General features: G+C 34.9%; 1 protein-coding gene across 9 annotated transcripts in view; it reads right to left on the bottom strand.

Moving 5' to 3' along the window:
* LOC123308510 (NFX1-type zinc finger-containing protein 1-like) overlaps positions 1–12,172 on the bottom strand; it is a 66,927-nt gene that overhangs the window by 52,746 nt on the left and 2,009 nt on the right. The window lies entirely within an intron of this gene.

Genomic DNA, 12,172 nt, shown 5'->3' with positions numbered 1-12,172 from the left:
ATTTTGATCGAAGAGGTTTTGAATGTTTTGATTCTCATTCCGCTTTTTGTTTATCTGGCTCGTTCTAGTTGCTGATTTTTTAATTTTTTTGTCTTATAATTTGGTGAAAACATCAAAATATTGTTCGAAAATTATTGAATGGTGAAGAACGGTGGATCAAATAATAAAATGTATTTTACGTGATTAAGTTTTTCACTCAACAAAGGAAAATGGAAGCGTAAGTATTAAAAGTCGTAACATGTGAATCGGTCATTCATTGATTCTAATTTTCAGTATTCCGAAGTGGATAAAATTCTCAGGGCTTGAAGACAATTATTTCAGCAAACACTACTAACTACACCATGTGCAGTGAACATTTAACTGCAAGTCAATTGAGAACTGTTCATCGACGTAAATTGTTGTATGCAGAAAGCATCCCTTGCATGAACGTCCTATTAAGGGGAAATTATTATCTTTATAGGTCCATACAATGATTCCCAATTGCTAATCTTTCAATATATTCAGAAATGCAGAGGTTTTATTGATTTCCATTTGGGAACCGAGTGACTGTCAAATTGTTGTTTAGAAAGTCAGAGTTTTATGAAACCTGCTGTGAGTGTTTTGTTCATTCATTAATCAATTTGTATAATATATTGTGTCATGAAGAGACCATATCATAAGGAAATCATAAAAAAAGCACCAAGAAACTATACTGACATACAGGTCTTGCATATGTCTGTAAGGTTTTTTTTTAAGTGTGGTTCTGAAAATTCTTTCAATAATACCTACATATGTAAGTAACTGGAATATGTATGCTATGATGGTATATTGAATATTGGTTCATATTAATTTCTGATATATGTATATTTTACAAATTCAACTAAGGCCCGGTACTTTCACCTTCGAATAAATTTTACTCACTGTCAATAAGGATACCTTATTTCGGTGCTTTCAGATGAAATTATTTGACGAATAACAATTCTGTGAAAACAAGGTATACTACTTTTCACTGATTAATGTAAAATAAGAGACCACATCGTAGAAATTGTCATAATTCCAACTAGAAAGCAAATATTTCGTGAAAATCACACAAAAAATAACCATACGTCCACAATCTTAAAAATTCAACCTATAATGACGTACCGACATTCGATCTATGACAAATAAAATCTTCTAAAAGAGTTTCAATGACAGATTTATTCGATGAATAACACTATCTGAAAGTGAAAAGACTGCATTTTTACTTATCCTGAGAATAAGACTTTTTTATCGAATAACTTTAGTTATTCGCAGTTATTGTACAGAAAAAACACCTTTAACGTATAGCACATCACCATATACTTTAGTGTCCTAATTAAAGCTTCATTTATTGCCCACAATTTCAATTTTTGTAAATTTTTTACAAATTGCAAATAAACATATAGCATATCCAACAGCGTTTTTCGTTGATACTTTTGATTTGTCGCTCAGGATGTTTGTTTTCTGATCGAAACAAAGTCGATATTGGAATTCAATACGAGGAATAGAATTCGAATTTCGCGCCCCTCAATTAAAAAACAGAAAACTGTTATCAAAAAGTTTTCCTGTATTGACAGTGTGTTTTTAGCGCCATCTCATTGTCACGCGTGTTTTCACTGGCCAAAATGTAGTCGGCAAAGATTATAGAGTAGAAAGATAGGAAACGCCCTCATATCGCTAGTACTAAAAACCGACTACATTTTGGCCAGTGAAAACACGCGTGACAATGAGATGGCGCTAAAAACACACTGTCAATACAGGAAAACTTTTTGATAATAGTTTTCTGTTTTTTGATTGAGGGGCGCGAAATTCGAATACTATTCCTTGCATTAAATTTCAATAACGACTTTGTTTCTATCAGAAAACAAACATCCTGAGCGGCAAAACAAAAGTATGGTTATGTTTTGTGATCAGGATGTTAGTTTTCATCTGAACATTGTTTGGAATCAATTGATATCAACGAAAAACGCTGTTGGATGTGCTATATGTTTATTTGCAATTCATAAAAAATTCACAAAAATTGAAATAGTGGGCAATAAATGAAGCTTTAACTAGGATACTGAAGTATATGGTGATCTACTATACGTCGAAGGTGTTATTTCTGTACAATAGGTTGTTCTGCATTAATGAACTTAGTTGAATTTGTGAAATATACATCTATCAGAAATTAATATGAACCAATATTCAACATACCATCATAGCATACATATTCCAGTTACTTACATATGTAGGTATTATTTGAAGAATTTTCAGAACCATTTTAAAAAAAAAACTTAGACATATGCAAGACCTGTATGTCAGTATAGTTTCTTGGGTTTTTTTTTATGATTTCCTTATGATATGGTCTCTTCATGACACAATATACAAATTGATTAATGAATGAACAAAACACTCACAGCAGGTTTCATAAAACTTTGACTTTCCAAACAACAATTTGATAGTCACTCGGTTCCCAAATGGAAATCAATAAAATCTCTGCATTTCTGAATATATTGAAAGAGTAGCAATTGAGAATCATGGAATGGACCTGTAAAGATCATAATTTCCCCTTAATAGGCCGTTCATGCAAGGGATGCTTTCTGCATACAGTAATTTACGTCGATGAACAGTTCTCAATTGACCTGGAGTAAAATGTTCATTGCACATGGTGTAGTTAGTAGTGTTTGCTGAAATAATTGTCTTCAAGCCCTAAGAATTTTATCCACTTCGGAGCACTGAAAATTAGAATCAATGAATGACCGATTCACATGTTACGACTTTTAATACTTACGCTTCCATTTTCCTTAGTTTTGAGTGAAAAATTTAATCACGTAAAATACATTTTATTATTTGATCCACCGTTCTTCACCATTCAATAATTTTCGCACAATATTTTGATGTTTTCACCAAGAAATAAGACAAAAAACTTCAAAAATCAGCAACTAGAACGAGCCAGATAAACAAAAAGCGGAATGAGAATCAAAACATTCAAAACCTCTTCGATCAAAATTGACGTCTGTAATCTAAAAAATGTCATATGTTTCTGCAAATGGCACTCAAATTAATATTTTAACCAGTCCTAGCGTCTTAAAAACACGCGTGACACACAGATGGCGCTCAAATCGCTTTAGTCGCCTCGTTTCCCATCTTTCTACTCTATAATCTTTGGTAGTCGGTTTTTAGTACTAGCGATATGAGGGCGTTTCCTATCTTTCTACTCTATAATCTTTCATCGCAGCTGTCCTTTGAAAACGCAAAAAAATCGTTACTTGTACAGGATGGGTAAATTTCGATGTTTTAGCACTACAGCTTTTAAACCAGAAGAGATAGACAAAATCTGATACCCCATTCTCGGCCTCTTTTTCTGAGAAACTAACAAGAGTAGTAGTCGTTTTTGTCCACCTTTTGTTTTCGAGTTATAAGCGAAAATTGTAAAAATGGCGATATCGAAATAAATTTATATCTCCGCTAATACTGATGATAGAGCTCTGAAATTAAAACATTAACAGGCACTTTTTTGAATAGAATCCAGTGGCGTGCTTGCCTTTTTAGCAGGATTTTCAATCACGAAGCTATGACCCAAAGTTATGTTTTTTTAAATGGGAACACCAGATTTCTGTGCAATTTTCTGAATCTTAATTCTTACTGATTTCAAATATATATGACATCATATATATCAAGATCAATATTGTCATGGTTGTTACGTGTAGCAAGTGCTCTAAGGCGATTAGTCGTTATGACGACTCTATACCTTGTACCAGTGATAGCTCTCACCTGTTTCATATACAGTGTGTTGATCTAACCGTTGAGGATCTGGAAACAATGAGAAAAACAGGAACTTCCAAAAAATGGCTATGCAACGCCTGTTCGTCAAAAAACATAACCTCTAAAACTGGTGAATTGGCTAATACACCGTCGATTGCAGTATCCTCCACCGATACACTCCTCAATAGCATGGAGCATATAATTATCAAATCCTTCCAATCATTATTTTTACCCGTAGTTGAGGAACTGAGGCTTGAAATATCTAACCTCAAAAACGAGGTCTCCAATCTCAGGGCTGAAAATGCACAACTACTGAGAAACATCAACGGCTCTGAACTTAAAGTACCGTCTAAAACTAAAGCTAAAACCTTTAGTGAAGCGCTGAAACCAAAAATAGACCTCAAAGATAACAAGCCCATGAGTACATCAAAGGGTAAGGAAGCTACAAGACTACAGAATGTTAATACTCCCTCTAAATCAATTGAATCCGAACACAAATCTGATACTGATTCCTGTAAGGACGACAACAAAGTACAAAATGGGGTAGATGAATTTATCCCCGTGAAGAACAAAAAAACGAGAAGAATAGATCGAGGTATTGTTGGAAATGGCAAACCGGAACTGATGTCAATAAAAGGTGCCCCTAAATACGGTTATCTGCATGTCTGCAAACTTGACCCAGCCTTGAGGCCTGAAGTCTTGGAAAAATACCTCAGCGAAAATGGTTTCAATGGTGTTATGTGTGAGAAATTAGAGTCCAATAGACCAAACGAATACTCATCCTTCAAGTTGACTGTGCCAGCTTCGATGTTCGAGGAAATGAAGAATCCTAACCTGTGGCCGGAAGGTAGCAAAATTAACCATTTTTTATTCCGCCTCAACAACAGGAAATCACTAGATCCAAAGAAAAGTGCATAGTTTTCCATCAGAATGTACAATCTCTCAATAATTGCAAATTTAGGTTAGAACAATTTGTAAGTCAACATAACCCTCATTTCTTATGCGTCACAGAGCACTGGCAAGGTGCGGAGGAACTCGAAGCATTGAATATCTGTGGTTTCAAACTTGCGTCTAAATATTGTAGACCGATTGGCTGCCATGGTGGATGCGCCATTTACTGCAGGAACGAAATATTTTATAAAGAGCGTTTAGATCTTATGAATAGCATTCCTTATGTCTTCGAGTGCTCTGCGATAGAAACATGCATTAATACTGTTAAATATGTGATTATCTCTATTTATCGACCTAATTCATATCCTAGAAGTGATATCAATGTATTCTTGGAAAGAATTTACCAACTTCTGCAAAATCTAACAAACTGTAACTGTTACTATATAATAGGTGGTGATTTCAATGTTAACATACTTTGTAATAACTCGGTAACCCAAAATTTCCTATCAATTCTGGAAGGCTTCGGGGCCAATTTGACAGTTCATGAACCAACGAGAATAACACCAACTTCTGCTACTTGTCTTGATAACTTTATAACAAACATGATCAATTGTGATGTTGTTGTTGTTCCCTCGCACCTGTCCGACCATACCGCCCAATTGCTCTCATTTCCTGCTGGCGAAGCTCACTCCAGGAATATAAAGAAACAAACTCGTAGGATTAATGAATCAACCATGCAAGATTTCCTAGAACTTCTGTCCCTTGAGGACTGGGATGATCTCTCCGTCTACCATAATCTGGATGTTGAGACGATGTGGAAAGTCTTTTTCGATAAATACAAATATATATTCGATGTGGCTTTTCCTCTGGTCGTCCGCAGGGAATCATCTCGGAGAAACTACAAAGATAACTCGCCAGAGGTCTTGAAACTCAAAAACCAATTGGACTGCTTGTACACAATGAGTCGTATCCGCCCTGAACTTATCAATTCCTACCGTGATACAAAGAAATTATACGACGACGCCATCAAACGAAATAAGGAAAAATTCATCAATGCTCAAATCTGCAACTCCAGCAACAAGCCAAGAGCAATCTGGAAGGTGATTAAAAATTTGACAGGTAAAGAAGATAGGAGTGAATCAAAGCTGCAGTCGGCCGATCCACAGAACCTTGTAAATGCTTTTAATAAGCATTTCATCTCTGTTTCCTCCTCAATGTACTCTCATGTTCCTACGAATATCGTGGACGTCTCTACAAAAACCATTCGACCAAATAGAAATTCATTCTTCCTCTTCGAGATAACTCCGGATGAAGTGATTCGTACTGCGAGATCCATGGAAAATAATTGGTCTTCTGGGTACGACGGTATACCGTTAACGGTGATCAAGAAGTCCATCACTTTAATCTCGAAGCCTTTAGCCCACATAATGTTTATAGCATTCAGAGATGGGGTTTTTCCAAACCCCCTCAAAATTGCGATTGTACGACCAATCTTCAAAAAAGGAAACAAAGACGATCTCGGAAACTACCGACCTATCAGTATACTCACTTCGTTCTCCAAACTGTTTGAAAAGATTCTGGTGAATAGGCTCCTCAGCTTTTTTCACAAATTTAACGTTTTCTCCAATTCTCAGCATGGATTTCTCAAGTCAAGGAACACTGAAACTGCGATATTTGAACTGACCAGATCGATTCTGCGGGCGCTGGAGAGCAATCTCATTCCTATGGGGCTCTTCCTTGACTTCTCCAAGGCTTTCGACTGCGTCGATCATGATCGGTTGTGTCAAAAACTATGGACCTACGGGATTAGGGATAACCAGCTTAATCTGGTGCGGAGCTATTTGAGAGGTCGAGTTCAGAGAGTTTCCGTTGAGATCGATGGTGTTGTCTACACTTCACTTGATGAAGTACTGAATGCAGGTGTCCCTCAAGGTGGCATTGCTGCACCCTTATTTTTTTTGGTTTACGTTAATGACTTGCCCGACCATATTCTGTTCGAGGAGACTATGGATTGCGCTGATGTGATGCTGGCCGCGGGGCTCAATGATGAGACGAATGTGGACGTGGTAATGTACGCAGATGATACTAATATCTTGAATAAGGCTCCCAAAGTGTCTGTGGTGGTTGAGCTAGCTCGGAAAAAATTCTCAACAGTCTCTGAATGGTGTCAAATTAACCAAATTACCCCAAATTTGAATAAAACGGAATGTGTGATGTTTGGAACCTCTCAAACAAAAACCGTCACGCCTGATACAATTGACCTGCAGGGACACTGTTTAAAACTTAGTCAGAGTACTAATTTTTTGGGAGTTATGATGGATCAACATCTAAACTGGTTTGACCATGTTGACAGACTGCAGAAAAAACTGAATTCGGTTCTCTACACCATTCGGGTACTGTCACAGCTGGCCAATTACGAGTTGCTAAGAACTGTATACTTTGCGAGTTTTCAATCTGCGATGGGATATGGAATATTGGCGTGGGGGAACAGTTCGGCTATTGGAAGATTATTTGTTGTTCAAAAAAGAACATTAAGGGCCATGCTTCACTTATCCTCCAAAACAACCTGTCGAGGATTATTTAGAAAGGAAGGTATTCTCACAATATCTGCATTATATATCCACAGATGCCTAGTATTCGTACATAAGAACCAGATCTACTTTGAGAAATACCGTAATGTGAACATGACTAGGCGCGTTCATTCATTTCACCTTCCGAAATGCTCTCTCACACTGTCTCAAAGGAATGTAGAATATATGTGCCTCTCACTCTTCAATAAGCTTCCAAAAGAACTCCAGATTCTAACAGATACTAGTAAATTCAAGAGAGAAACTCGGAAACTCCTAACTGACTTGGAACCTTACAACATAGCAGAGTATTTCGGATGCAATTCTTATCTGGGTGTATGAGATCCTATTGCAGTATATTTTTTTGTCATTTCTTTTTTCTCATGTTTGACCTATTTTCTTTTCGTAATGTAATTCGATTATGAAAATAAATATTAGTATTATTATTATTATTATTATAATTTGTATCAATATAAACAATAGAGAAAATGGTCAAAAACCTTTTTTTCTCAATATTTCTATGGTTTCAACTTTTGACGAGCACAGAAAAATAGAGCTTCCTATCACAAGAGCAGTCTTCTTCCGGCAATGTCATTCTTTCTATACTTTTTACCAATTTTCACAAAATTTGAATCTTGGAGAAATTGAGTAAGAAGCATAGAAATGAAAGGACTTATAGAAGGAGACTGTGGTAATGATAAGATGCTACATTTTTCTATTCTCATCAAAAGTTGAAACCATAGAAATATTGAGGAAAAAGGTTTTTGACCATTTTTTATTATTTATATTAATACAAATTATATGATGAGATATATTTTTGAAATCAGTAAGAATTAAGCTTTCAGAAAATTGCACAGAAATCTGGTGTTCCAATTCAAAAAAACATAACTTTGGGTCATAGCTTCGTAATTGAAAATCCTGCTAAAAAGGCGAGCACGCTACTGGATTCTACTTAAAAAAGTGCCTGTACAATGTTTCAATTCCAGAGCTCGTATCATCAGTATTAGCGGAGATATAAATTTATTTCGAAATCGCCATTTTTCCAATTTTCGCTTATAACTCGAAAACAAAAGAAGGTGGCCAAAAATGACTACTACTCTTATTAGTTTTTCAGAAAAAGAGAACGAGAATGGGGTATCAGATTTTGTCTATCTCCACTGGTTTAAAAGCTGTAGTGCTAAAACATCGAAATTTGCCCACCCTGTACATACTCGACCGTGTCAGATTTTCATACAGATGGTTAATCTCGGGGTTGCAGACGTGTTGGGCCATTAATCCGACACTAATCAGGGGGGTTTTCTTAATCTGACAGTTTGAAGTTGAAAAATGGTGAAGAAAAAAAGTGTTTATTTTGACATCAGGAATCTGCTGTTAAATTATTTTTACGAGTCAAAGACTCACCCTGTATATAAACTATTCAAATAATTCAGTGTTGAAAATAACAGCTTACGGAATATTTAAACTGTTATGTTCTAGAGATGAGAAAGGATTGGAAGGAAATTATTCAAGATGTATTGAATTCTAAAATATTTTGTTTTATTTGATAAAACTTTGGAATTACGAGTCAATTAGGCACTTTTACATATTGTATTATCTATAGAAATCTGTTGAAAATATTTCTAAACTGAAATCTATTGGGAATGTATGAATTTCATGACATTACCTCTGATATAAATGCAATTTTGTTTATTGAATGTGAATAAACTTATTATGAAATGTAAGTTGTCATGAAGACAATTAGTTATTGCTTCTCCTTCATGGAAACTCATTCGATCTTAATGGGGTACATACTGTAATATTTCAATTGAATCAATAACCCATTGTTTCGTTATCAGCATCCTGGAATGCGTTTTAATCAATTAAATTTGATGAAGAAACGCTCTTTCTATGATAATTTTAAAGGTATATCGAAGAAATTGAGTATTCAATATTTCATTCTTATTTTTTTTTTCCAGTTTCTAATTCAGATGTATTTCAAGATTGATGTAGCACATGCTATACCGTATGGGTTATGGCGTTTTCACATTGATACACTTTATACAACAGAAGGATGAGTTGAATTTTTTCTTTGATCAACCTTTTTCAACGTTTTTTTTTATTTTGAATAGCTCATATTTTCATTCGATGAATCAAATATGATTATCTGATACTTGATGCGAACTTCGGATAGTTACAACAAACTGTATACGTCTTTTTCGAACATTCTAAATGAATTTATGATGAAAACTATTGTTCTGGAGAAACCATATTTGTTTTTTTATCTTGTAATATCGTATGATCCTCCCCGAATTAATATTGTCTCCTCAATTCCAAGACGACTATTTCACCACGGTCAATGCCATATCTCTCATAACAGTGCTGAAGTCGGTTAATTTATTTTCCCTTATTCATAATAGGATGGCGAAAAGTATAATAAGCTAAATGCAAGGAGGGATGGACTGATTTCATACCCATGGTTGTAGATTGTTTTATAATCTTTGATTTAATTATTTCATATTAAATATTTCTTTTGTTTCTATTCAGAAAAATCAGTTCAAAATAGCCGCCGAAGGAAATTGATGATGAATGTATCAGATGTACTCAGAAAAAAAATTTGTTTCGTTCTGACAGCCCTAGAACCCCACCTCCAACGAAAAAAATGAAACGATATTCTTTTTACGATGGAGCGCATATTCCATGGTGAAATGTTGGAGCGTGAAGTGTAAGAGTGGTTTGGCATCGGAAAGAAGAGGAGAAGAGATCAAATTTCCGAGAGCATTTTTGAGAAAAAATTGGAAAAAACCTTACCTCAAGAATCGACTCGGAATCAATTTTTGTGTCAAGAGCACTTTTGTGATGAAAATATCAAAAAGATGATGGATTCATTATAAACGAAATCGAAATTGTCATCCATCGTGAGAAGTGGACTCTTCTAAATAAGAATATCTAACCAATAAAACTACTTGGTTCAGAAGTAGATATTCTTGAAGAATTTTGTTGGTATAACATAATATATCGCGTATAACTGTTCTCAGCTGAGTATTGGAAACAAAATCTACTCTACTCTACTAATCTACTCTACCTAAGTTTTAAATCTGAGATTGCTACTTTTTGTTGTCTTGATGTGTACTACTCCTACTGCGAATTTATATAATTTTGAAGTTTACAGTAAACCAACTAACATACCTGTTTTCAATAAACAATGATACCAACGTGGGTAAAAAATTTTTGATCGGATATTTCTTTTGAATTTCATTGATTTCGTCATTTATTATGAGTGAAAAAAGCTGATAACATAGTCCCCTTTATAATATGACTTGTATTTTATTGCATATAATTCAGAGAACTCATATCACAGGCCAACAAAATGAAAAAAAAAATTTGGTGCCGGAAATCTAACATCTGATTTTAGATGTTTCTAATGTACTGATTCCAAAAATGCCACCAGATTTTTTCTATCAGCTCTAGTTTCTGAGATACACGTTACAGGTTAAATGGTATATTGACAGTTCAAAACGTAGTTTAAAATGTGTTCTTTTACATGACGGTAACAAATATGGCTCAATTCGTATTGGTCATTCTACTACCATGAAGGAAGAATATAGCATTAGTTTTGAGAAAAATTAAATACGAAGAACATCAGTGGTTAATTTGTGTTGATTTAAAAATGATTAACTTCCTCCTTGGACAGCAGAGTGGTTATACAAAATATCCTTGTTTTTTGTGCCTTTGGGACAGCAGAGCTAAAAATGAGCACTGGGTTAACAAAAATTAGCCTTCAAGAGATGTCATGATTCAAGGAATACAAAACGTGATCAACGAACCTTTGGTTTCAAGAGAAAAAATCTTACTTCCGCCCTTGCATATCAAGCTAGGCCTAATGAAGCAATTTGTGAAGGCTTTAAATCGAGATGGAAATTGTTTTGGGTATTTGTCACGTGAATTTCCTGGCATTAGCACCAAAAAACTAAAAGCTGGTATATTTGATGGTTCTCAAATAAGGCAACTTGTTAAAGATCCACAATTCACCACATCAATGAACGAGACTGAATCTAACGCTTGGAGTTCATTTGTTCAAGTAGTACGAAATTTTCTTGGCAATCATAAAGCAGAGAATTACGTAGAATTAGTGGAAACTATGCCTTCAAATTTTAATATTCTCGGCTGTAACATGAGCATAAAGGTTCACTACCTCCACAGCCACCTAGATCGTTTTCCAGAAAACTTAGGTGATTGTAGTGAAGAACAGGGGGAAAGATTCCATCAGGATATTAAAACTATGGAAGATCGTTATCAAGGACGATGGGATAGCCACATGATGGCGGACTACTGCTGGAGCCTTCAGCGAGACTGCCCTAGTAAACTCCATTCTAGAAAATCGTATAAAAGAAAATTTTTATGTGATTAGTGACTAATGTAATTATGTAAATTAAGTTTTTGCAATAAATACTTAAATCCATGTGTCTTTGTTTTTTTCAACTGTCAATAGTAATATTATATATTATAACAGTTATAACGTAAATTAAATAAACAATTTTTTTTAAAAATCTCAAAAACTAGATCTGATAGAAAAAATCTGAGAACTTTTTTACATTCTGCATTCTGCAAAATTACTCAGAAACAGTTAACAAATCGCAGGCACCAAAACGTGTGTTGGCCTGTGTATTTAATATAGATTTGAAGAAAGGTATTTGAAAAATCATCAGAGAAAATCACGATGACACATAACCTAAAATAAAACGAAGGCTGTTCATTTAAAATTGACGCTAAAATCCCCATCCCTTATCGATAAACGTAGCGATCGCAGCGACACCTATCCTACGTTCCCCGTTTTCGGGGACACATTTTTAGTACGGCGATCGTTCTCCTTCTCTCTACTCTCCATATTTGTCAAAACCCCTTAATTTTCTGTGAACATCGATTGCTATCAGGAGAGAAATTATCGCAAAAGTAATTATTAAAATTAAAAAAAAAAAATAGTAGTATCTGTAAGA

The sequence above is a fragment of the Coccinella septempunctata genome, chromosome 2 (assembly GCF_907165205.1).
Source record: "Coccinella septempunctata chromosome 2, icCocSept1.1, whole genome shotgun sequence".
In the NCBI taxonomy this organism is placed as follows: Eukaryota; Metazoa; Arthropoda; class Insecta; order Coleoptera; family Coccinellidae; genus Coccinella; species Coccinella septempunctata.
The sequence above is the reverse complement of the archived record's forward strand: the minus strand, read 5'-3'. Positions and strand labels throughout refer to the sequence as shown.